The sequence below is a fragment of the Triturus cristatus genome, chromosome 5_2 (genome assembly GCF_964204655.1).
Source record: "Triturus cristatus chromosome 5_2, aTriCri1.1, whole genome shotgun sequence".
NCBI classification, from domain to species: Eukaryota; Metazoa; Chordata; class Amphibia; order Caudata; family Salamandridae; genus Triturus; species Triturus cristatus.
In genome coordinates, this window is record NC_140588.1 from 112,076,928 (window position 1) to 112,103,375 (window position 26,448).

The following is a 26,448-nucleotide window of genomic DNA, read 5'->3' on the forward strand; positions in this document are numbered from 1 at the left end:
CTGCCAACACTTCCTAGTTGCAACAGCTCGCAGCCAATAAGCAGCAAGCTCGTGCTCGTAACGCCTCAGCCAATTCCCAAATATCAATATCTGTAAATTTCGATATTTCTCCCAAACTACTGAACGGATTTACACCAAATAAACAAAAGCGTGCTTTGTAGACCAAGACCCTTCTCCCTGCCAAATTTGTGGTAATTCCGTTCGACCTGTAACCTTGTCTAAAGTTTCCTATGTAAATTGCATGGAGAAAACACGTTTTGGGACCCCCCTTTTTTCTCGGCCCCCCTTCACGGATCACCCCCAAACTTTCAACATGAGAGCTGCTATGAACAAAGAATTAGTTTGGAAACTTTCATGAAGATTCAGCAAACGACGCCAAAGTTATAAGCAAAACAACTATGGAAACTTGGTCCTAACTGTAACTACCTACTGGCGACCGCCAGTAGGTTATATATATATATATATATATATATATATATATATATATATATATATATATATATATATATATATATATATATATATATATATATATATAACTATATATATATATTATCTACTGGCGGTCGCCAGTAGATAGTTATAGTTAGGACCTATTTTCCAAAGGAAATCTGCAACATTCTATTCCCAATAAGTCTGGCGCCGATTGACGAATCTTCGCGAAATTTTCCAAACTTTTGGCCAGCTCCGCTCTGCTCCGCTCCTACCCTGAAAGTTTCGTGGTGATTCGTCAAGCAGGGGCCGTGAAAAAAGGGTGGTCCCAAAACACGTTTTCCCCATAGGATCTGTTGTCGCAGCTACAGCCCGAACTGCTGAACGGAATTACACCAAATTTGGCAAAGAGGTAGTCCTCAGTTCAGACTCATGCCTTTTGCATAAATGGTGTGAATCTGTTCAGTTGTTCCTGAGAAAATTAGGGTAAAAAAGTTAGTGATATCTATGGCCGGGGAGGATCCGCGCAACCTACCCGCACCGTATGCGCACCCTCCCCGAACCGAGCGCGCACCCTGATGATCATGCGGAGAATGCTAATTGGCTGTCAAGTGTCTGTCTACATTCGAAACCAGGAACTGTTGGCGGCCATTTTCTGCCTCGGTAGAAGCGAGGCTGAAGAAGCAAGGGGAATAAGTGTGTAAAACATATAAAGGGGGCAGAGTGGAAATACTCTGACCCTCTAGATCTGCTTAGGGGGTCCCAGAAGGACCCCCTGGGGCCCCCTTTTTTTTAAACGGCGAAATGCGCGCAGGGTGCGCGCATCCTATCGCGTTGGGTGCACGGATTCTCTCGCGTTGGGTGCGCGCATCCAAGGAAAAACCTGAAATTTTTGGCAGATAAACATCTAGCTTAAGTGTTTCGTTCTTGAGTGGCTCTAAAAAGAGCTGTCGTGTTCATTGAGCGTTTTTGGTACTTATAAGTAAGTACCTATACAGAGTCTAAAGTTGTTGAGGAAGACTCTGTTTCCTTCATCAGTAAAGTGTACTCCATCTCTCCTATACCTCTCTTGCATATGAAAGCGCAGATTGTTATTGTAAATGGACCCCATTCTATAGTCTCGGAGAAAAGCAGAAACAGATTTATTCACATGTTTCCTAGCTTTCTCAATTTGTGGACAAAAATGATCGGACCACTTCCATTTCTGCCTATGGCATATGTTAGAATACACAAAGGCAGTTTTGGGGAAAAGTGAAATCAGTTCTGCAAAGGTGTCCTTCATAAGCATTTCCAGACCTACCCCAGTCAAAGTGCCTAGGTCATTGCCACCACAGTGCACTATTATGAGGTCAGGGTGTTGGATATGCATGAAGGATTTCACCAATGGCATCAATTGGTGCCACTTTAACCCTCTCTGTCTAATCCATTTAATGTCTACATTTGGCAAACCTAGGTCTTTGTGAATGCCTTTGTTTTCTGCATACCTTTGACTCCAGAAAATATAGCTGTGTCCCACAATCCACACTCTAAGCATCTTGAAAGGAGGTCTGGATGCACTCAGATGGTCTCTGCAAATGAAATGGCAGTTTAGAAAGTAAGATGTTTCTAAAATGGTGGCGAAGATGCAGTTTTGAAAAAAGACAAGAAATCATTGGTTGTTTGACAACCTTCTACACTGAAAGGTAGGGTGCATATTTCTGTTTTTTAAACGCATGATTCTTATTGGTTAACAAAAACTGATTTTGAAGGAACATTATATATGATAAGCTGATATGTTGAAAAGTCAAGCACACTTGCTGTCTTGATTACAACATTGTGTGCTGAACTTGTGACCTGTGTGCTCAGTACAGTGTTCCATGACCTGTTTCTATGGTAACAGGCAGAAAGCAGATTGGGAGAAGGGTTCAAATTTATGTCATTTGGAAGGGGTTGAAATGTTTAACCAATAGAAATGTGTGTTTGGTTTTGAATTTATGTGGGAGAGAATGTGATTTGATGTTTACATGTATATGTATGTAAAATGAGAGGGAAAATTTGCCATTCTTTGGTTTTGCTGACAGGTGCAGAGTGCAGAGATTCTGTATAAGAAAATCTGGTGTGTGACTGATATCTGGTGTGTGACTGATATGCTTCTTAATCTACAAAACAACTTGAAAGGTGAGTTATTTAATTGTGAGGGGATGTATGTAGACTATTTTGATTTTAATCAGACTGATGTATTTCTCCTGCTAAAGTGTAGGGAGTACTTTTTTTTGTCTACAATCTTATTGACAGCGTGTGTGCATGTAGAAACCATTCTGTGATAAGCATTTGTGTTTTTCATGTGTTTGCAGACAGATAACTGTGCTGTTTTTATATTTTGGTACAATTAGAAATCAGTCATTGTTTATGAATTTGCAAAATGAGTCATGTTTGAACACCAAACTGTAGTACTCGTAGATTAAGAAATGTGTTTTGGTAAACTCCTAGGGATAGTGTTGTTTGTCTAGAATCACACTGTGAGTCTGTGTGCATTTTGGTAACCATTGTGAGAGAAGAATTTGGTAACATCATGTATTTGCTGACAGATGACTGTTTTAAAACCTGTCATGTTGTCATGTTTTAGTAGCATTAGAAGCCAGTCTTTGCTTATGCGTTCATAAAATGAGTCAGGCTTTGACACTAAAGTGCAGTACTGAAATATGTAGATTGTATGCAGTCCCCTTACCCCTTGCAGAGTAGTGAATGAGTTTTGGTAAACTCCTAGGATAGCGTTGCTTGTCTAAAATCACACTGTGAGTCTATGTGCATTTGGGTAAGGATTGTGAGAGAAGCATTTGGTAACATCATGTATTTGCTGACAGACAACTGTTGTAAAACCTGTCATGTTGTCAAGTTTTAGTAGCATTAGAAGCCAGTCATTGCTTATGCCTTCATAAAATGAGGTAGGCTTTGACACTAAAGTGCAGTACTGAAATATGTAGATTGTGTGCAGTCCCGTTACCCCTTCCACAGTAGTGAATGAGTTTTGGTAAACTCCAAGGGATAGTGGTGCTTGTCTAAAATCACACTGTGAGTCTGTGTGCATTTGGGTAAGGATTGTGAGAGAACCATTTGGTAACATCGTCTATTTGCTGACAGATTACTGTTTTAAAACCTGTCATGTTGTCAAGTTTTAGTAGCATTAGAAGCCAGTCTTTGCTTATGCATTGATAAAATGAGTCGTGCTTTGATAGTAATGTGCTGTACTTTAATATGTAGATTGTGTGCAGTCCCCTTACACCTTGCACAGTAGTGAACGAGTTTTGGTAAACTGGTAGGGATAGTATTGCTTGTCTAGAATCACACTGTGAGTCTGTGTGCATTTGGGAACCACTGTGAGAGAAGCATTTGGTAACATTGTGTATTTGCTGACAGCTAACTGTTTTAAAACCTCTCTTGTTGTCAAGTTTTAGTAGTATTAGAAGGCATTTTTTGCTCATGCTTTGATTAAATGAGTCAGACTTTGACACTAAAGTGCAGTTCTGAAATATGTAGCTTGTGTGCAGTCCCCTTACCCCTTGCAACAGTAGTGAATGAGTTTTGGTAAACTCCAAGGGATAGTGGTGCTTGTCTACAATCACACTGTGAGTCTGTGTGCATTTGGGAACCACTGTGAGAGAAGCATTTGGTAACATCATGTATTTGCTGACAGATAACTGTTTTAAAACCTGTCATGTTGTCAAGTTTTAGTAGCAATAGAAGCCAGTCTTTGCTTATGCATTGATAAAATGAGTCATGCTTTAACACTAATGTGCTGTACAGTATGCATACAGGCTTCTAGTCACCTACACACTCTTTCACTTCTTTAATTAACTAGTCAGTATCTATATATTTCAATAAACATCTTGTCAGTCATCTTGCACTCATCCAGTGACTGATTCAGTACCATGTACTATTCTCTTCACTGCACCAGAACTGAAAATGTTAAAGTTTTACCCAGGCACTGTCCTAGCAGTAGTCTAATGATTTAGTCAGTTTCCAAGTACTCATGTTGTGAACCATGGATTACCACATAGACTGCTTCAAATGTCTGTGCAGCATGCATGCAGTCTTCTAACATACTATACACTTGTCTTTAACAGCTTCAATTCCCCAGTCAGTATCCATGTACTTCCAGCAAACATTCTGTCACTCCCCTTGCACTGTTCCAGTGACCCATTCAGCACCATGTAGTAATGCATTCACTGCGATTCACTGTGATTTTAAAACTGCCTGACTTATTTAGCAAACCCTGACACCCACCTCAGCTACGCCGATCAGCTGATTTACTTGCTGGAATCGGATAAAACGCTTGTTTCTCTGCCGCCATTTCCACGAGCGAGGAGCCTAGAGACACGCCCATCTCTGTTGGCCACGCCCCCTTCACAATATAAACAGAGCGCGCTGACCACTAGCGCTGCCCTGTAGACAGAGTCACTCCTGAGGCGGAAGCCGGGAGCCCCAGACAGAAACCTTCGTATTTTAAAAATTGTATGTTGTGATTTTAAAACTGCCTGACTTATTTAGCAAACCCTGACACCCACCTCAGCTACGCCGATCAGCTGATTTACTTGCTGCAATTGGATAAAACGCTTGTTTCTCTGCCGCCATTTCCACGAGCGAGGAGCCTAGAGACACGCCCATCTCTGTTGGCCACGCCCCCTTCACAATATAAACAGAGCGCGCTGACCACTAGCGCTGCCCTGTAGACAGAGTCACTCCTGAGGCGGAAGCCGGGAGCCCCAGACAGAAACCTTCGTATTTTAAAAATTGTATGTTGTGATTTTAAAACTGCCTGACTTATTTAGCAAACCCTGACACCCACCTCAGCTACGCCGATCAGCTGATTTACTTGCTGGAATCGGATAAAACGCTCGTTTCTCTGCCGCCATTTCCACGAGCGAGGAGCCTAGAGACACGCCCATCTCTGTTGGCCACACCCCCCTCCGACACCCAAGCTCCTACTATAAAACCATGAATCCATGCCGGAGGCGCAGCGGACGGGCGCAGCGGACGCGACGATGGCGCGCCGAAGCCGCGCCAAAGGGGTGCCAGTCTGCGCAAGCCGCGCCAAAGGGGTGCCAGTCTGCGCCAGTCCGCGCCGGACCCGCGCCCAGGGCCCAAACTCCTAGCCAGCCACCACACCATCCTAGTAAGTCAATGAAATACTCTTCCTCCGATCTGTTAGAGATTAAAAACACCATGCTTCGGCAGGACTGCCCACATCTTAACCTAGACAAGTATTCCAACGTGATTCATATAGCCTGCCCTAAATGCAGTTTTAAACTCAATCATTCCCTTACTCAGATACCTCTAACTCCAGGGGCACCATGTAATGAGACCACACGCATTAAGTGCGCACTAGTGAACGCTAGATCTATGTGTAAACATAGAGAAGAGGTGGCCGAATTAATATCAGCACACAAATTGGATATCCTGTTTATAACAGAAACATGGGCCGATTTGGCCTCCGACCCCGATCCGGTGACAGCCGTCCCTGAGGGCTATTATATTGTCAGACAAGATAGACCGGCTGGAAAAAAAGGGGGCGGCCTTGCCATAATTCTACGGCTAAACCTAGCAGTAAAAACCGGAACCTCAGATACCATCCCTGCTGAAACATTATCCTTTTCTATCACGCTTTCCCCCACCCAAATGTTCAATGGGGTTCTGCTCTATCGTCCCCCAGCGTCCCGAACACCTTTTCTCCAATCCATTAGCACTTTATTAGAAACAGTGCCAGAAGTCTCTGACTTCACAATACTTGGAGATTTTAACTTTCATTTAGAAAATACATTAGACAAAGATACTCTGAGCCTGATTGAGGATTTCAAGGCCGTTGGCCTAAACCAGTTGGTTACTTCACCCACGCACAAAGCAGGTCATGTCCTTGACGGATTATTCACGAATAACCCGGCCATTACCCCCCCTACTGTTATTCCCATTGTATGGTCAGATCATGCAGTGGTGGTTTTCCACGCCTGTGTCAAGAAACACAAAAATCAACCCTCGGCAAAAAAGCAACAGAGGCCCAGTAGGGATTGGAAAAACATAGATATGAATATACTAGCCGAGAATCTTGAAAATACTAAACCATCCAAAGTGTCAGACCCGCAACTAGCAGCAAATAACTACAACCAATGGCTTACAGACACCTTTAATCAAGTAGCGCCTCTAAAGAGAGTGCGGTTAAATCGTCCAACACCATCAGCCCCTTGGTTCTCTGAACTGCTAAGAATAGAAAGACAGAAATGCCGCAATCTAGAAAGGCGCTGGCGAGTTAAATATGACAACAACGACAAAGAAAGATACAAACAGGCGCTATCAGGCTACAGGAAGATGCTGAGACTGGAAAAAAGCAAATATTTCTGTGAACAGATAGAAAAAGCACAGAACTCCAGTAAGCAACTATACCAGGTAGTGGCTAAACTAACAACTATACCAACAGCCAATACTACTGAGACTACCCAAGACTTCTGTAATCAAATGGCTGACTTTTTCAGAACCTAGGTCACAGAAATCTTTGATAAATTTAATAACATCAAGACTGGGGAACTTTCAGATAGCACCAAGAACGTACAACTCGCATCCTCCTCTCTGAATGAATTTCTCCCTCCATCTCTATCAGAAATAAAAGATCTCATTAAAACAACTATGTCAGGTTCCCCTCTGGATCCTTGCCCACCAACCATCATCAAATTAACATCTGATGTGGTAGCACCAATCCTGGAGAACATCTGCAGTACCATCTGTGAATCAGGAAACTATCCTCAAAGTTGGAAAACTGCTATAATAAAGCCACTTTTAAAGAAACCTACCCTTAACACCTTGGAATTAAAAAGTTATCGCCCTATAGCAGCCCTTCCTTATCCATCAAAAATACTTGAAAAAGTTATAAACAAACAGTTGGCTAGCTATATTGATCATAACAACCTGTTAGATAACACCCAGTTTGGGTTCAGGAAAGGACATGGAACGGAGACGGCGCTCATTAAGGCTTCTGAAGAGATCTGACAGATCATGGACCAGGGTGGCTCGGCTGTTCTGATCTTGCTTGATCTCTCGGCAGCCTTTGACACGGTCGATCACAACATCTTGATCGACCGTGTCACAGCCATGGGCATAAAGGGCAAGGCTGCGGAGCTTCTGGCTTCTTTCCTGGCTAACAGAGAACAGTCAGTAAAGATGGGGAATTTCCATTCACCAACGTTTGTGCTGCCTTGCGGAGTCCCCCAGGGATCCTCGCTGAGTCCGACACTTTTTAACATCTATGTGTCGGACTTGGCGAGGGTCATTAAAACCCACGGAATGGGAGTGACTTCGTACGCTGACGATACCCAGTTGGTGTTGGCAGTGCATAAAAACGGGACCGAAGTGGCAGCCAACTTTCAGACGGGCATGAGAGTCATCAGTCATTGGATGGACAGTAATTGTCTAAAGCTGAACACCGATAAGACCGAGGTAATGGTGTTTGGAGACCTAAAACCATCTTGGTCTCCGATCTGGTGGCCACCGGAAATGGGCAACCCACCCATCCCAGTCTCAAAGGTCAGAAACCTAGGAGTGTTGTTTGACAACAAACTAGGTTTCACTAATCATGCCAATGCAGTAGTCTCCTCTTCCTTTTTTACGCTACGGAAAGTGAAAAAGTTACTACCTTACCTTCCCCTGTCTGCAGGGAAAACCCTGATGTCCTCCTTGGTGCTATCCAAGGTGGACTACTGTAATGGGCTTCTGCTGAATGCTCAGGAGCAGGTCTTCAAAAAGTTACAAATGGTGCAGAACGCCGCTGCACGAATCTTGACCAAAACCCCCAAGTTCGCGCCTATTTCATCCGTCGTCTACCAACTGCACTGGCTCCCAGTAAAAAAAAGAACAAAATTCAAGGCTTTGTGTATACAAGGCACTGAATAGCCAAGGACCCGACTTTTTTAGGGAATCACTGCAGCTGTATGTTCCCAAGAGAGCGTTAAGATCTGCCTCATCCGCATTATGCATTCAACGAGTGAGAACAGTCACTTGGGGAGACAGACGTTTCTTGGTAGCTGCCTCGAGGCTCTGGAACTCCTTGCCCCATCACATAAAAAACAGCTCTTCACTGCTGCTCTTCAGAAAGCAAGTGAAGACTTGGTTATTCACTCAATAATGCACAGGAAGTGCCTCTCTGTCTGCCCAGCGCCGAGACACCATTCGTGGTATTTGTTCGCGTTTTAAAAGTTTAGAAAATAAATAAATAAAATAAACACTTATAAATTTACCCAGGCACTCTTCTTGCAATAGTATAATCATTCAGTCACTACCCAAGTACTAATGGAGTGAGACAGGCCTTTGCACATAGATTGATTCAAACGTGTTTCCACTATGCATGGAAGCCTCTAAGTACCAACACAATTGTCTTTCAGACCTTCAATTTCCCAGTCAGTATCTATAAACTCCAATAAACACTCCACTGACTCATATGGCACTAAGTACTAATCTATTCACTGCACCAAAACCAAAAAACTTAAAAAGATTCACCCAATCACTCTTTTTGTATTACTGTAATGATTCAGTCAGTACTCAGGTAGTTTTGCAGTGATCCAAGTGTTACTCTATGGACTGTTTTAAACGTCTATCTACTATGCATGTAGGTCTCTAGCCACCTACATTCTTGTCTTTCACACCTTCAATATTACAGACAGTATTCATACAGTTCCCACAAACACTCTGTCACTCTCCTTATACTTCTCCAGTGACCCATTCAGCACCATGTACTAATCCATTCACTGTGCCAAATTCTAAACACTTATAAATTCACCCAGGCACTCTCCTTGCAGTACTCTAATCATTCAGTCAGTACCCAAGTACTCATGCAGTGAGCCAGGCCTTAGCACATGGACTACTTCAAATGCCTATGCACTATGCGTGCAGTTCTCTAACCATCTACACACTTCTCTTTCACACCTTCAATTCCCCAGTCAGTATAGATACACTCCAGCAAAAGCCTTATCACTCCCCTTGCACTCTTCCAGTGACCCATTCAGCACCATGTACTAATGTATTTAATGCACCAAAAGCCAACCACTTATAAATTCACCCAGGCACTCTCCTTGCAGTACTCTAATCATTCTGTCAGTACCCAAGTATTCATGCATTGAGTCAGGCCTTAGCACATAGACTGCTTCAAACGCCTATTCACTATGCATGCAGTCCTCTAACCACCTACACAGTTGTTTTTCACACCTTCAATTCCCCAGTCAGTATTCATTCACTTCCAGCAAACACCCTGTCACTCCTTTTGTACTCCTCTAGTGACCCATTCAGCACCATGTACTAATCCATTCACTGTGCGAAAACCCAAACACTTATAAATTCACCAAGGCACTCTCCTTGCAGTACTCTAATCATTCAGTCAGTGCCCAAGTATTCATGCACTGAGCCAGGCCTTAGCACATGGACTGCTTCAAACGCCTATCCACTATGCATGCAGTCCTCTAACCACGTGCATACTTGTCTTTCACACCTTCAATTCCCCAGTCAGTATATATACACTCCAGCAAACACCCTGTCACTCCCCTTGCACTTGTCTAGTGAGCCATTCAGTACCATGTACTAATCCATTCACTGCGCCAAAACCCAAACACTTATAAATTCACCCATGCACTCTCCTTGCAGTACTGTAATCATTCAGTCAGTACCCAAGTACTCATTCAGCGACCCAGGCCTTAGCACATGGACTGCTTCAAACCCCTATCCACTATGCATGCAGTCCTCTAACCACCTACACACTTGTCTTTCACACCTTCAATTCCCTAGTCAGTATCCATACAGTCCAGCAAACATCCTGTCACTCCCTTTGCACTCCTCTAGTGACCCATTCGGTACCAAGTACTAATCCATTCACTGCACCCAAAGCCAACCACTTATAAATTTATGCAGGCACTCTCCTTGCAGTACTCTTATCATTCAGTCAGTACCCAAGTACTCATGCAGTGAGCCAGGCCTTAGCACATGGACTGCTTCAAACGCCTATCCACTATGCATGCAGTCCTCTAACCACCTACACACTTGTCTTTCACACCTTCAATTCCCAGTCAGTATTCATACACTTCTAGCAAACACCCTGCCACTAACCCAGTCTGTCTCCTTATAGTACTGTAATCATTCAGTCAGTTAGCATGTAGTCTTTTAGTGAGGTAGGCTTTAGGGCATGAACTGCTTCAAAGTAGTATGCACTATGCATGTAGTGTTTTAACCATTGTCACACTTGTGCTTCAGGGTTTTCGTTTCTTAGTCAGTTTTTATATAAAATGTGTTTCTACAGTAATAGAATAGTATAAATTTGAAAGTTATTAATATACATTTATTTGTGATTCTTTTTTACAGATACTGTTTTTCAACATTAAAATAGAGAAATCATGCCAGGAAAAAAAAGAAAAAGAAAAGAACAGAGACAGGAGTATTACTTGAAGAAACATCAACCACAAGTATTGAATGTACAAGAAAATGTGGCTAAAAGGAAAAAATATTCTGGTAAGATCACAAAGCAATTTATTAAAAATGTTTGTAGGATCAACCAGAATGTATATAATGCTGGAACTACTGAGAATGCTTCAACTAAGAAAAAAATTCAAAATAAGAGGAAAAGCAAAAAAGCAAATGGTCAGTCAAAGGAGATAACGTATGGTAAAAGAATGCAAAATCAGTATAAGGAATTACACAAAAAAATATTTTACAAGAGAGTAGTGCATAATTTGCTGAAAGATGTGAAGAAATTTAAAAAGAGAGCTTTATTTTATAAAAAGAAGAAGTATATTTGGGTGAGTCTAGGTCTTGCGGGAATGCGAAATCGGGTACTGAAATCTGTTCAAGAAATTGAATATTTAGCAGAAAATGAACCAGAAAGTACAGATATTTTGAAAACGAATATGTTGGACACATACTCCCCAAATAGAAGTCATCATCTTTAGAACATGTGTCTCTATGAAGTGCTGCAAAACTACACTTTTAAACGGAATACTACTGAGAACATCAACGATGGAAAATATGCAGTGATTGCTTCCGAAGGATGTCTGGTGAAACAAAGGAAAGGAAATTTAATTAATCACAGGAAACTGAGTTGTGACACTGCTGACAAAAGGGAATTTTACTATTTAGCCCTTTTGCAAATGTTCAAACCATGGCGTTCAGAACTGGAATTACTTGGAGATTTTCCCAGCTATGAAGATTCATTTAATGCTTCTAAAGATAGCATACAATGCAGTGCTTTTGCAAATTATGTCAAAATGTTGAATGATGAAATTGATCAAGAAGCTACAATTGCAGCTGAGATTGCTAGAGACAGTTCTCAAGACAGTCAAAGTTCAAGATCCACTAGGACAACCAATTGTTGAAAATGACGCAGCGATTGCAATGAATGAGGTGGAAACAGCAATGTATCAAGCTCAAGAAGATGCAGCACAGTTAGGAAACTTGGAAGAACAACTAAATGTTGAACAGAAACAAATTTATCAGCTAGTGAAAGAGCAGATTGACCATGGATTACTTCATGAAAAGAGAGGGTGCTCATGTACATCATTTCAACCTATTCGAATGAATGTGAGTGGTCAAGCTGGAACAGGAAAAAGTTTCTTAATTTAAGTAATTACAAGTTATCTGCAGAAAACAACTGAGTCGCATTTGTCTTGTGTTGTCACTGCTCCAACTGGGTTGGCAGCACATAACATTAAAGAAATTACTTTACATCGTTTACTAATACTGCCAGTAGAGCATGAGAACAAATTGGAATACCACAAGCTATCTGGAGAAGCTTGTTGTGAAGTTTCAAGAGACCTGAAGAAAATGAAACTTCTCATTATTGATGAGGTGAGCATGGTCTCAAACTTGATGCTTGCCTTTGTGCATTTAAGAATGCAGCTAATTCTTAAAACAGAGTATGACGTGTTATTTGGAGGAAAACACGTCATAGTTTTTGGAGATCTACTGCAACTGACTCCGGTAAAAGGACAACCATTATTTAAAACACTAGCCCATGAAGATACCAGAAAGTCTCTTGGCAGTGTTGGTAGTGTTGGTAATGTGAACATTTGGACTGATTTTGAATACAAAGAACTGACAACTAATATGCGACAGGCAAATGATGCTGAATATGGAAGTATTCTTCAAGATATAAGAATTGGAATTCTTTCAAAACAAGGCTTTGGAGTGTCGATTACTTTGCAATGTCTTTCCAAATCAAAATGCAGTTCCTGCAAAAGTGTACGTGGAAATTGCTAAAAATAAATCAGTGATTTGTTTAATGCCAACACTGCACGAGTGTTCCATATTCAACGAAGAACTATTGAAACTGCAAAATGAAGAAATTGTAAAAATGGAAGCCATCGATAAAATACAGCATGAAGGAATCACTATTATCTTGACGGGAAAGTTGAGATCAAAACTGGTTTGTTTAGAAAAAAAAATATCTAAAACTGCTAGTTTAGAAAAGGCACTATATGCGTGTGTAAACTGTTTGGTAATTTTAAAGCGTAATTTGGATGTAGATAAAGGTTTAGTTAATGGTGCAATGGGTAAAGTGGTGGATTTTGTGAATTATCAGAAAAAAGAAGGAATTGAATTTTTAAAAATTAAATTTGATCAGATTGATGAAGTTAAAGAAATTGGTTGTTGTTCAGTTCGTTTTTTGTTTGTTAAAGATTTATATGTCCGTAGGAAACAATTTCCATTTTCTCTGGCATACGCAGTAACTATTCATAAATCTCAAGGATTAAGTGTAGACAGTGCATTGGTGAACATTGGATCTACCATATTTAAAGAGGGTATGGCATATGTTGCTTTGTCGCGAGTCATTGATTTTGATGAGACGAAGGTTACTGCAGATGCAAACTGTGTAAAATAGTATAATAGGTTAAGAAGGGTTTATGCTTCAAATTTAGGTCAATATCCTGTATTTGAAATGCGTGTGATTGGTCGAAAAAGAAGGTTAGAGAATATCTGTTCTGAAGGTGTCAAGAAGGGAAAAGAACAAGATAATGTTGTGATTGCATGTAAAAAGAAATTGGACACTGTTGAAGAGATTGTTGGTTATCAGTTTGAAAATAGTTCAGGTGTCAACTGCTATGCTAATGTAGTGGTGAATGTTGTTTTTTATCTGGAGGGTTTCCGAGAACAAATTATGCAGAATCGGCAAAAAAGATTTTGTTCTCTGTTGCATTCTGTTTATGAAAAGTTGACAACAGATACAAGTAAAATACAATCTGTTTCAGATGTTCGTAGTGTTTTGGATGTGTGTTCTGGTTCTACACAATTTTCACAAAATATCCAAAAAGATGCTCAGGAATTTTTAATGGTTATGCTTACCATTTTTGAAAATGAAGGTGTAGAAATTGAGAATATTTTTGGCCTTTCTTACAAATGGGAACATCATTGTGAAAATTGCATGTATTCATGTAGCACCAATGTAGACACTGAGAGATTTCTGTATTTAACCTTACCAGACTGTAAATCAGTGTCTTTCAATAAATTAGTTAAAGGTGCAAATCAAAACATGGAGTGTAGCCAATGTAAATCAGAAATGTTATCCACATTATTCTTAACGAAATATGGAAAATACCTAATTTTAATGATGCAACGTTGTACAGCTGACGGAAGAAAATTGGATACTTTAATAAAGCAATTTGTAGCAGCACAACTATCAATATCAGGAAGGACTTTTGTAGCAATTGCTATAATTTTCCATGATGGTCCTTCCACCACATCTGGACATTACACTGCCTATCTAAAATGTGACAAAGGCTGGACACTTTGTAATGATTCCCAGTTGGTTTGTAAACAACGTTTGCCTAGGGAATTACAAAATTCCTACCTAATATTTTTAAAGTCAAAGTTTTAGGAAGATAATGCATTCTCTGAGGAATTTATTATTATAATTTAATAGGACTACCATTGGACAATTTACATAAAGAAGGAGTGCAAAAATACCATTTGGCCTCAAGGAAAGGTATATTTTTGAATTATGGACTTTTTGGTGGTCATTGATTCGGTGAATATTTTAAAGCGGCAATATTTACAGTTTTTATAAGTTAAAGTTATACAATTTTGTAAGCCGTAAGCATTTCATATATGTGTGATTTGTATTTTCTGGTATTTTCCTGAGAATAGCATGTTTTTTTTTTTTTAACAATCTTTCTGATTGTTTTTTTTTTGCCCGCTGTTAAGTGATGAGTACGATTGAGATCACTATTTCTAGTGAAATTCAATATATTCTGAGAACAGCAAAAAAGGCAAACAAATTACTTTGTGGAAATTATGCTGTGTTGTAAAAAATGTATTATTACATGTTATATATTTTTTTTCTTTTCTTTCACAGATCCAAATTTAAAAATAAGCAATTTATATGAATTTAGATTGCAATGAAAATCTGAAAAAAATGTATACCATTTTTTATTCCTATTACTGCGAAGGTAAGTTTAACTAAGTCTCAATATGAAGACTGAGGAGGTCTGCAAGAAGCTACAAAGTTGAAACACATTTCTAAAAACACTCTGTTTATACCTATGTAGTTTTGAAATCTGACCCTAATCAGATATCATGTGACCTGCAAAAAAAGAGATTTGAGGGGTTCATAATATTTCCCGTTGTACCGATTGAAGGACCGCAATCATCTCAATCATTCTTCTTTGAACATTTTTGCAGACAAAACTCTGTGCTTACCGTCTATCATTCGCAAGGAATTTTAAAACAGGAAATATGTCACTTTTTGTAACATAGTTATTGCGCAAGACATTCTTTCATATTTACAAAGAGAGGAAAAGGCACTCTGTGTACTTTTTCTACTCCATGTAAATACAACCTCATCATACACACCACTTTGCGTTGAAAGGGTGTTCTATAAGTGTTGTTGTGCATGATTGCACTAAATACTCATAGAACAAGACACATCTCTAGATTTATCAGAAATTATAAATCTCAATATGTGTGTGAATGCTGCACCATTCTAAAATTGGTGTAGGAAAGCACAAAAAGGAGAATTGTTTTCATTTCTCCACATTTTTATATCTTCAATGCATGCTAAAATGTTCAGCATACATTGAAGGAGAAAAATGCATTTTCTCATTGTTTTTGTGCAGGAAGATGTGTCTTCCTGCAGAAAAACAAACAGCACATGACACAGATATCCTTGCACTATGGTGCAAGGGTGCCTGTGTCACCACATGGCTGCAGTTTAAGCAGCCGTGCAGAGAGAAGCATAGATTTGCAACATATTTATGTACATATGTTGCATCCCTGTGCTTCGAAAGTACTACAGCACACTGCAGTTAAAGAGGTTACTGTGTGATGCTGCAGCACTTCCTCATAGTTCTGCACTTATACATTCACCATACGCTACTAATGCATTCATTCAGTCAGTTACGTACTACACATACATTCATCTAAACTTTCACACACTAACAAAGACATTTAGCTCTTTTTTTAAACCAGGAAAGTTAGTTCTTAGAAGAACTTTTTTTTTTCTTCTTTCTTCTTTTATATATTTTTTTTGGTTTTGCCAACAATTTTGTGATTTTTTTGGTTTTTCTGGGAAAAAAAACTAAAAAACAAAACAGGAGGAACAAAACAATTAACTTCAGGGAACAAAAAGAAAACTAGCAATGGTGACTTTCTTGCCAGCGGCAGATCAGATCGATCAATTGCTCCCCGTACCACAAGGTCGCATTGCACTTAGTGCAGAGCACTTTTAAAAATTGAAATTGAGGACGGATGTCCAAGTTTTGGGCTGATGGATGCACTCTTGAAGTGCTCGGCTGCGATGAGGTGGAAGGCACAGGAGCAGGAGTAACTCTCATCCATCGGTATTCTTCTCGTGCAAGATTGACAGGATGAAGGGTCCGTAGGTGCTTGAGCATGCTGGCTGTCCCGCATGAGTATTTCTTTGTTGGATCCCCTCGAGACAGCACTCTTTTACAAATCTTGCACATGACCAAGGTGGCATTGGTCTTCGTTTGCCCCTTGGGAAATGTAAAACATTTCCACACCACTGAAGAAAAACGTGGTGTGCGTGCTGGCTCCTCCAAAAATTCATCCTCAAATATATGAGGAGATGCAGGTGATGCCTGCTGCCCTGAAGCCATTTTTAGGAGAAAAAAGTTAGAGCTAAGTGTAAACTTAGTCCAAAAAATCTTCTTCTCTGCAAAGAGATGCTCCTCCAAAGAAGGTGAAAGAAGAATGATTGAAATGGGTGGGGACTTTCAATAGTTAGAACAGGAAGTGTAATGAACCAATCAAATCTCTGTTTTTGCAGGTCATATGGGATCCGCGCACTCTACGTTTACGCAGCACGCACCCAGCGCGCATCCGCGAAATTGAATTAAAAAGAAATATCGGATTAGATGTAAAAATATATTACTTTTAAGACTAGTTTAGAGTTTGTCTTCAAATAATATTCACATGAAATAGATATATATGTTTTTTTAATGTTAAATATTTTGCGGGATCCGCGCACCTACGGCGTCATAGACGCACATGACGTCGTGTTACGTACATCGAACGTGTCGTGTATAGGCTGGGAGTCGCGTACCGGTCGCATTGCGATCACGCACTAAACACGTACCCAAGGCATACCATGCGCGGATGCTATCGCGTAGGGATCGAGAACGGTGCGCATAGGGTACGCGGATCCAAAAAACATGGAAAAAAATATATAAAATACAGTTTTGAACATATAGTTAAAAAAAATATTTTTTTAAATATAAAAAAATATGTTTGAAAAACCCAATAAAAACAAATAATATTTTTTAATTTTGAAAAGATTTAAATGAAAAAATAGGTTAAAAAAAAATAATTAATGAAATTGACACACTGAAATTGAAAAATATAGAAATCCAATGAAAATCATTAAACATGATATCTTTAGAGATAAGTTTTAGATAGGAATTAGCATTTAAAACACCTTTGAAATTCACTGAAAAAACCATAGGTTTCATGCACGTTATAGTTAGGAATTGGCATTTAAAAACCTTTGAAATTCACTGAAAAAACCAAAGGTTTCAGGGGCGTTATAGTTAGGAATTGGCATTTAAAAAACCTTAGAAATTCACTGAAAAAGCCATAGGTTTCAGGGGCGTTATATTAGCTGGACATTTCCCTCGTACAAAACCCTAGAAATTCCCCCGTTATAGTTAGTTCAGCTAACTATAACTCGCGCCCCCGCAATGCACTGCTGATGACGTCACATATTACATCACTCATGACATGGTCAGTGACATCACTGATGACATCTGAAATGACATCACTGATGACATCACTGATGACGTCATCCAGTGAGTGTGTGTTTCTGTACATTTTAAATATGTTTAATATATATATAGGGAAATACCTATGGAAGAATGAGTGGGTGTATAAGTGTGTGAATGGATGATTTAGTAGGTGCGTGACTGACTCTAAAAGTGAGTCATTAAACGAATCTTACTGCAGACTAGTGACTAAACTGTGTGAATGTCTGTATCTGTCTGTCTGTTGGGATATAAGTGGCTGCATAGTTTTGTGAATAGCTATATGAGTGTCTCTATGGGTTATTGATTGGTTGTCTGAGTATCTGTATGGGTGCCTGAGTGTTTGTGTGTGTGGGGTGGGTGTGACTCTATGCATACATGCGTGAGTGGGTGATTCTATGGGTGCATGGTTTTAAGAGTGCATCTGTGATGGACTGTATGGTTGGGTGAGTGTATGTATGGGTTTGTTAGGGATTGAATGTATATCTCAGTGGTACATGTGTGACTAACTACATATGTGAAAGGCAGTATATATGTGTGTAAGAGTATATAAGTGGGTATATTTGAGAGTGTGTGATTGTGAGAGTGGCTGTATGGATGAGTGTGTGCTTGTATTAGTGATTGTTTAAGAGCGTAAGAATGTGGTACTATTTTTATGAGTAAGGGAACTTGTGTGTGTATAACTGCATAGGTGAGTAAATGGGAGTGTGATTAATTATTTGCATGACTGACTAGGTGTGAGAGTACCTCTATGGATGATTGGGGGTGTGTGAGTGTCTATGTAGGTGTATAAATGCATATGATAGTCCTGTACTGAGTGACTGTAAGTATGAGTGACTGTACAGGTGAGTGAGTGGATGTGTGTGTAGATCTAATAGTCAATGAGTGGGTATGTAGTTATTGGTATTGGAGTATCTAAGGTTTTGAGAATGGACGTCTGAAATTTTGATTGAGTATATCAAAGGGTGTGAGTAGATGCCCTAATTTATCACATGGATGACGTCATCATTGATGTCATCAGTGATGTCATTTCAGATGTCATCAGTGATGTCACTGACCATGTCATGAGTGATGTAATATGTGACGTCATCAGCAGTGCATTGCGGGGGCGCGAGTTATAGTTAGCTGAACTAACTATAACGGGGGAATTTCTAGGGTTTTGTACGAGGGAAATGTCCAGCTAATATAACGCCCCTGAAACCTATGGTTTCTTCAGTGAATTTCTAATGTTTTTTTAAATGCCAATTCCTAACTATAACGCCCCTGAAACCTTTTTTTTTTTCAGTGAATATATATACGATTTGAATTTAAGCTTCACCCATTCCATCAGTGAAACCTCATGTGATTTCTTAGATGTAAGAATAACTGTTGATAATATCAATAATAAACTCACCACTGCCCTTTTCAGAAAGGAAACATCGGGTAACGCATTATTACATGCCCGCAGTCATCACCCCCCTTCTCTTATCAGGAGTCTCCCTTATGGGGAGATTCTACGAGCCCGTAGAAACTGTAATACAGATGATGGGTTCAATATGGAGAAAAATACCATGATAACTAGATTTAGGCAATGGGGGTACAATGACAAAATTTTGACACAAGCTGCTGATAAATTAGCAGCCATTACACACAGTGAGGTTCTCTTTGGCAACAAACAAACTAGTAAAAAGGAATCCACTGATGGTCCTCGCATGATAACCACATACAGTGTGAAATCTGGGAAATTGAAATCCTTACTGAACAAGCACTGGGGTCTCATAAAAACTGATCCAGTGATTGGGGATAAAGTGGGTCAAGCTCCATCAATGACATATAGACGACCTCCATCACTCAGAGATAAATTGGTAAGAAGTTACCAGCCCATGGAATCTAATCCTACTTGGCTACATGCTAGGGATGGCTTCCATAAATGTAACTCCTGCAAAGCGTGCAAGAACTCTGTAAGCTGTAGAAGCTACAAGACGCAGGATGGCAAGGAGAAACCAATTAGGAAATTTATCACATGCACTTCAGACCATGTGGTATACCTTTTGGAATGCCCTTGCAACATGCGTTATGTTGGTAGTACCAAACTCCAACTAAAAAAACGCATTCTCGAACATCTAAGGGCTATAACCAATTTGGATTTCAACTACCCCATAGCCAGACATTTCCACACTGCACATAATAGCAACAATGCACTTCTGAATTTTTGTGGAATAGACAAAGTACTGAAGCACATCCGTGGGGGAGACAGAGAAAAACATCTACGTATGTTGGAATCAAGATACATAATTGACCTAAACACTAGGGCTCCGTATGGATTGAACAGGGAAGAGGAACTTAACACTCACATTGGCCATTAATTCAAACTAGACCCTCTACAACCCATGATATGTCCGTTGTGTGTACATATGTTTTCATTTACGCATCACGCTTGCTTCGTGATTCTGGATAGGTACTCTGAGATATATTGTACCTTGTAATACATTGACTTATATTTATATTTATTCTTATTTTTCACATTTTGTATGATTTTGAAAATGTATGCACATGTTTGTGACTGATTTGAGGTTTGGGCTGGCACAGATATTGATCTGTGGTTGTATTATTCCACCCAAAAATATTTTTAATATGCTCGTTGTGATCTTTTCTGATCTCTGTGACAATAGACTATTGGGCACTTGTCCTATATTTTAGAGTATTTCCCTATATCCCTTCCCTATTTAGGGTTAATGGACCATATTATGCATATTGTCCTTTCACGGATTAACAATGAGATTTGATATGGAAATAGTTATTATACAATGGATACCTTCCTTACTTATCAGTCCTCTCTCTTCCTTGTTGCACCACACACTTCACTAATTTGTATTTAACAACTCAGTGTGTCCGCAATGCCGTTTCAAGTGGAGAAATCTTAATTACAGTTAAATGCCAAATTGTACCCTTATGTTGAATCATGGCTTCAAAACGGGTAATTATACCCTTTGATCAGTTTATGTTCTTAATTGTTGAGCGAAACTTATATATTATGGTGTGTTTCGCTAGGATGAACTATAGTCTTCTTTTCATTTCCATGCAATGTTTACATTTGGAGCACAAGTTAATAGCACTAACTGTTTTCTGATTTCGGTCTTCCCTTAATTTATTTTTGTATTTAATCTTTGCAATTCATGATTTGAGGTTTAAAATCAGCAATTATTTCATCTCAGAACTAATGAATTATTTATGAGATTTACGATGTATTTTTTCTATGTCTATGATGACGTGTCTTGCTTTAAAATCGGCATTGTGGAACAAACGAACAACTTGTCAAAGGCCGTCTTTCGGCTGAAACGCGTTGTTGTTTTTTTGTGAGCGATTAAATATACCTTGAACACCAGGACGGTGTGCCGCCTCTTTCCTACCTGTGGATCGAACTTTACTCATATATATATATATATATATATATATACACATATATATATATATATATATATATATATATATATATATATATATATATATATATATATATCTATATATATATATATTACCTACTGGCGGTCGCCAGTAGGTAGTTATAGTTAGGACCCCTTTTCCATAGGAAATCCGCAACATTCTATTTTGAATAACTTTGGCGCCGGTAGATGAATCCTCGCGAATTTCTCAAAATAGGTGGGGCGCTACGCTCCGCTCCTACCCTGAAAGTCTCGGGAGGATTCGTCAAGCGGGGGCTGAGATAAAAGGGGGGTCCCAAAACGCGTTTTTCCCATGCATTTTTCCATAGGACCTTTAGACAGGGCTACAGCCCGAACGGCTGAACAGAATTACTTGAAATTTGGCAGAGAGGTAGTCCTCAGGTCAAGGAAGTGCCTTTTGTAGGTTTGGTGTAAATCTGTTCAGTAGATTCTGAGAAAATAGCCTTTAAATCAATATATATATCTGAGCCAGCTTACGGTACGCTTACCGTAAGCTTACCGTACGTGTACGGTGGCGTGCGCGAGCGCGATTCTGATTGGCTCTTAGATCTTAGTAAACATTCGAATCGGCTGAAACCAGGAAGCGGCGGCCGCCATTTTCTCTCTCGCACTGAGAGTTAGCTTGTTAAATTAAACCAAAACACATGTAAAGGAGCTGTTTTGACAGCTCACACACACATAGCCATGATGAGGGAGTCCCCCCAGACCCCCCAAGGCCAAAAATTCCATTTTTATTTTTTCGCAAATTTCGCCGATTACGCTTACCGTACGCGTACGGTAAAAAAAAGTAAAAAAAAAACCACTATCCACACTCTCCCCACCCCCTGTGCTTTTGGTGGCCGCAGGCCACCAAAAGTACAGTGCTTATCAGAGCTGTGAAAAACCATAATATTTTTAACAAAAATCATAAAAGAAAAAATTATCCACTCTCTCTCCACCCCGTGTGCAAATGGTGCCCAAAGGGTACCATTTGTGCATGGCTTATAAGCACCGTAAGCACAGTAAGCACCGCGCACCGTGCGCGCATGGAACGAACTGCGTTAAGTGGGCGCGCACGCCACGAATGGCGTAAAGTAACTTAGCATTTAAAAAACCGTACAAATTCACTGAAAAAACCATAGGTTTCACACACGTTATAGTTAGGAATTAGCATTTAAAAAACCTTGCAAATTCACTGAAAAAACCATAGGTTTCACACATGTTATAGTTAGCGGAAATTTTACTGATAAAAAACCAGTGAAATTCCCCCGTTATAGTTAGTGCAGGCAACTATAACTCACGCGACCGCAATCTTCTGCTGATGACATATGTGTCTTTATGAAAAAAAAATATTTGTAATATATGTATAGCTAAAAATGTATGGAAGAAGACATGGGCAAATAAGTGTCTAAATACAGTATTAGCATCAGCAGAGGATTGCGGTCGCGTGAGTTATAGTTGCCTGCACTAACTATAACGGGGGAATTTCACTGGTTTTTTATCAGTAAAATTTCCGCTAACTATAACATGTGTGAAACCTATGGTTTTTTCAGTGAATATATATATATATATATATATATATATTATCTACTGGCGTTCGCCAGTAGATAGTTATAGTTAGGACCGAGTTCCCATAGGAAATCTGAAAATTCTATTTTGAATAACTTTGGCGCCGGTTGACTTATCTTCGTGAAATTTTCAAAACTAATGGGTAAGGGTGGGCGTAGTTTGCAAAGTAGCACTTCGCGAAGCTACGCAAAGTGAAGTTCGCACTACGCGAGCTACGCGTAGCACTTCGCGAACTGCGTAGTAACATGTTCGCACTGTGCAAGATGTTGTTTTCAATGATTGCACAGTGCGGACAAGCAACCGGCACTGTGCAATCATTGAAAATGGCATCTTGCACAGTGCGAGCTGTAGTTTTCTGCTGCTCGAGTAGATTTTTACTCGAGCGGCAGCTTTCTCAACGCGAACTGGTAGTTTCTCATCGCGAGCGGTCGCGAGCATACGCGACCCCTCGCAATGAGAAACCTGACCTCCTCGCGTTGGGAATCTCGCCGGGAGGTTTATTTTCCATGCTCGCGATCGCGAACAAGGAAAAAGTCTCGCCAGGATGTCATTTTGCTTGCTCGCGGTCGCCAACTTGACGTTGAGGACCGCGAGCAAGCAAAAAATGACCGCAGCACTACGCAAGACTACGCTACGCGTGTTCGCACTGTGCTACGTGCAGTTCGCGTAGTGCGAAGTAGCGCGAACTTCGCAAACTACGCGAGCGTAGCGTAGTGCTTCGCCCAGGCCTACTAATGGGGTGCTCCGCTCAGCTCCTACCCTGAAAGTCTCGGGGTGATTCATCAAGCGGGGGCTGAGAAAAAAGGGGGGTCCCAAAACGCGTTTTCCCCATGCATTTTCCCATAGGACCTTTAGTCAAAGGTACAGCCCGAACGGCTGAACAGAATTACTTGAAATTTGGCAAAGAGGTAGTCCTCAGGTCAGGCATGTGCCTTTTGCATATATGGTGTAAATCCGTTCAGTAGTTTCTGAGAGAATCAAAAGTAAAATCACATATATATCTGGGCGGAGCCTAACCACACATCTCATTGTGAGATCTGATTGGCTGTCAGCACTTCATCCAAGAAGTGTTGGCAGCCATCTTGGGACCAATATACATGATAGCACCTCATTAAAAAGCATTGCAGTTAATAGAAGGTTTTAAGACTTTAGTTACATTATAAATCATTTGTTGATGGTACCATACTCATTTTAGGAATTGTGGTATGTTCTAAGGTGATTTTACCATGTGAAAAAGCCTTCTGCTGGGATATCATGAATCATGTTTGAGAGAAAACTATTTTCTCATGCTTTTCCCACAGAGGTTTGGAAGGTGATCTATAAGCTAACTGAGAGTATATTTTCTGTAAATTCACATTATCTTTCTCAGTCATGTGAGAATGAAGTCTGACATTCTCAGTAAAACATGTACATCCAACAAGGGCAGAGACTGTCAGTTGATTCCTGTGTGTTCTACTGCAGCTTCCCAGAGTGTTCTAAAGAACAACTAGAGCGCTAACTGTCCTACTTATGATAAACATATGGCACACCTGAAGCCATCTTGATTGGAATAAAGTGGTAACTCTTAAAACATTTAATTTAAAAAGGAACAAAATGAGAGGGTTCATTTTGCCATAGAATGTATGATTAGTGCTGCAGAAAGAAAAATTAGGGCACATTTTGAGTGACTTCTCAAATCCTCTTCTATTTCATTAAAGAATTCTGACATGCAGACTGAAACATGCACTTTCAATACCAGCAGCAGACTTCCCTGGTGAGCAGTAGCTTTACTACAGTGATCTAATGAACAACTAGAGTGCTAACATTCTGAATTCATGGCAAATGTGTGACACATCTGAATGCCTTTTTCATTGAATCAAAGTAAAAAACTGACAGTATGCCTACTGAGGAGACTGTAGTAAATGAAGAAATTAGGAAACTTCATAACAAGTCTCCCAAGATGGCCACCTGAGACAAAAGAGCCCAAATGTAGCACAAATATCACCGAGATGTAGCCCAAGTATAGCCCAATGACAGAAATCCCAGAGTGTTTTAAAGAACAACTAGAGCGCTAACAGTCTTACTTATGACAAAAGTATGGCACACCTGAAGCCATCTTGATTGGAATAAAGTGGTAACACTTAAAACATTTAATTTGCAAAGGAACAAAATGTGGGGGTTCATTTTGCCATAGAAATTATGATTAGTGCTGCAGAAAGAAAAATTAGGGCACATTTTGACTTCTCAAATCCTCTTCTATTTCATTAAAAAGTTCTGAAATGCAGACTGAAACATGCACTTTGAATACCAGCAGCAGACTTCCCTGGTGAGCAGTAGCTTTACTACAGTGATCTAATGAGGATCTAGAGTGCTACTATTCAGAATTTATGGCAAATGTGTCACATCTGAATGCCTTCTTGATGGAACCAAAGTAAACAAGCATTGAAAATGCAATAGGTCTCGCCCTCGTTTAAGTTAAAGCAATTCTATTTGTAATTAGGTGGCTTTTTAGCTTTGCTTTTATTAGTGTTTTTCAAAATTTCATGTACATAACATGCATATATGTATATGTATGCATGCATTTATATGTGTATTTATATAGATATGCAGATTATATATATGTTTATATATGTATGTATATATATAAATATACACATACAGATATATAAATGCATATGCATATATGTGCATATGTGTGCGTGTAGAGAGAGGTAGAGAGAGGTAGAGAGGTAGAGGTGTAGAGGTAGAGACGTAGAGGTAGAGAGGTAGAGGTAGATAGGTAGAGAGTAGTAGAGAGAGAGGTAGAGAAAGGTAGAGAGTAGGGGATGAGTAATAGAGAGTAGAGAGTAGAGAGAGAGTAGTAGAGAGTAGTAGAGAGAGTAGCAGAGAGTGAGTAGGAGAGAGTAGGAGAGTGAGTAGTAGAGAGTGAGTAGTAGAGAGTAGTAGAGAGTGAGAAGTAGAGAGTAGTAGAGAGTAGTAGAGAGTGAGTAGTAGAGGGAGTAGTAGAGAGTAGTAGAGAGTGAGTAGTAGAGAGTAGTAGAGAGTGAGTATTAGAGAGTGAGTAGTAGAGAGTGGTAGAGAGTGAGTAGTGGAGACTGAGTAGCAGAGAGAGAGTAGTAGAGAATGAGTAGTAGAGAATGAGTAGTAGAGTGAGTAGTAGAGAGTAGTAGAGAGAGTAGTAGAGAGTGAGTAGTAGAGAGTAGTAGAGAGTGAGTAGTATAGAGTAGTAGAGAGTAGTAGAGAGAAAGTAGTAGAGAGTGAGTAGTAGAGAGTGAGTAGTAGAGAGTGAGTAGTAGAGAGTAGTACAGAGTGAGTAGTAGAGAGTAGTACAGAGTGAGTAGTAGAGAGTGATTAGTAGAGAGTAGTGGAGTAGTAGAGAGTGAGTAGTAGAGAGTGAGTAGTAGAGTGAGTAGTAGGGAGTAGTAGAGAGTGAGTAGTAGAGAGTGTGTAGTAGAGAGAGAGTAGTAGAGAGTAGTAGAGAGTGAGTAGTAGAGAGTGAGTAGTAGAGAGAGTAGTAGAGAGTAGTAGAGTAGTAGAGAGTGAGTAATAGAGAGTGAGTAGTAGAGAGTAGTAGAGTGAGTAGTAGAGAGGGAGTAGTAGAGAGAGAGAGTAGAGAGAGAGTAGTAGAGAGTAGTAGATAGTGAGTAGTAGAGTAGTAGAGAGTGAGCGGTAGAGAGTAGTAGAGAGTAGTAGAGAGTGAGTAGTGGAGAGTGAGTAGTAGAGAGTAGTAGTAGAGAGCAGTAGAGTAGTAGAGAGTAGTAGAAAGTGAGTAGTAGAGAGTGAGTAGTAGAAAGTAG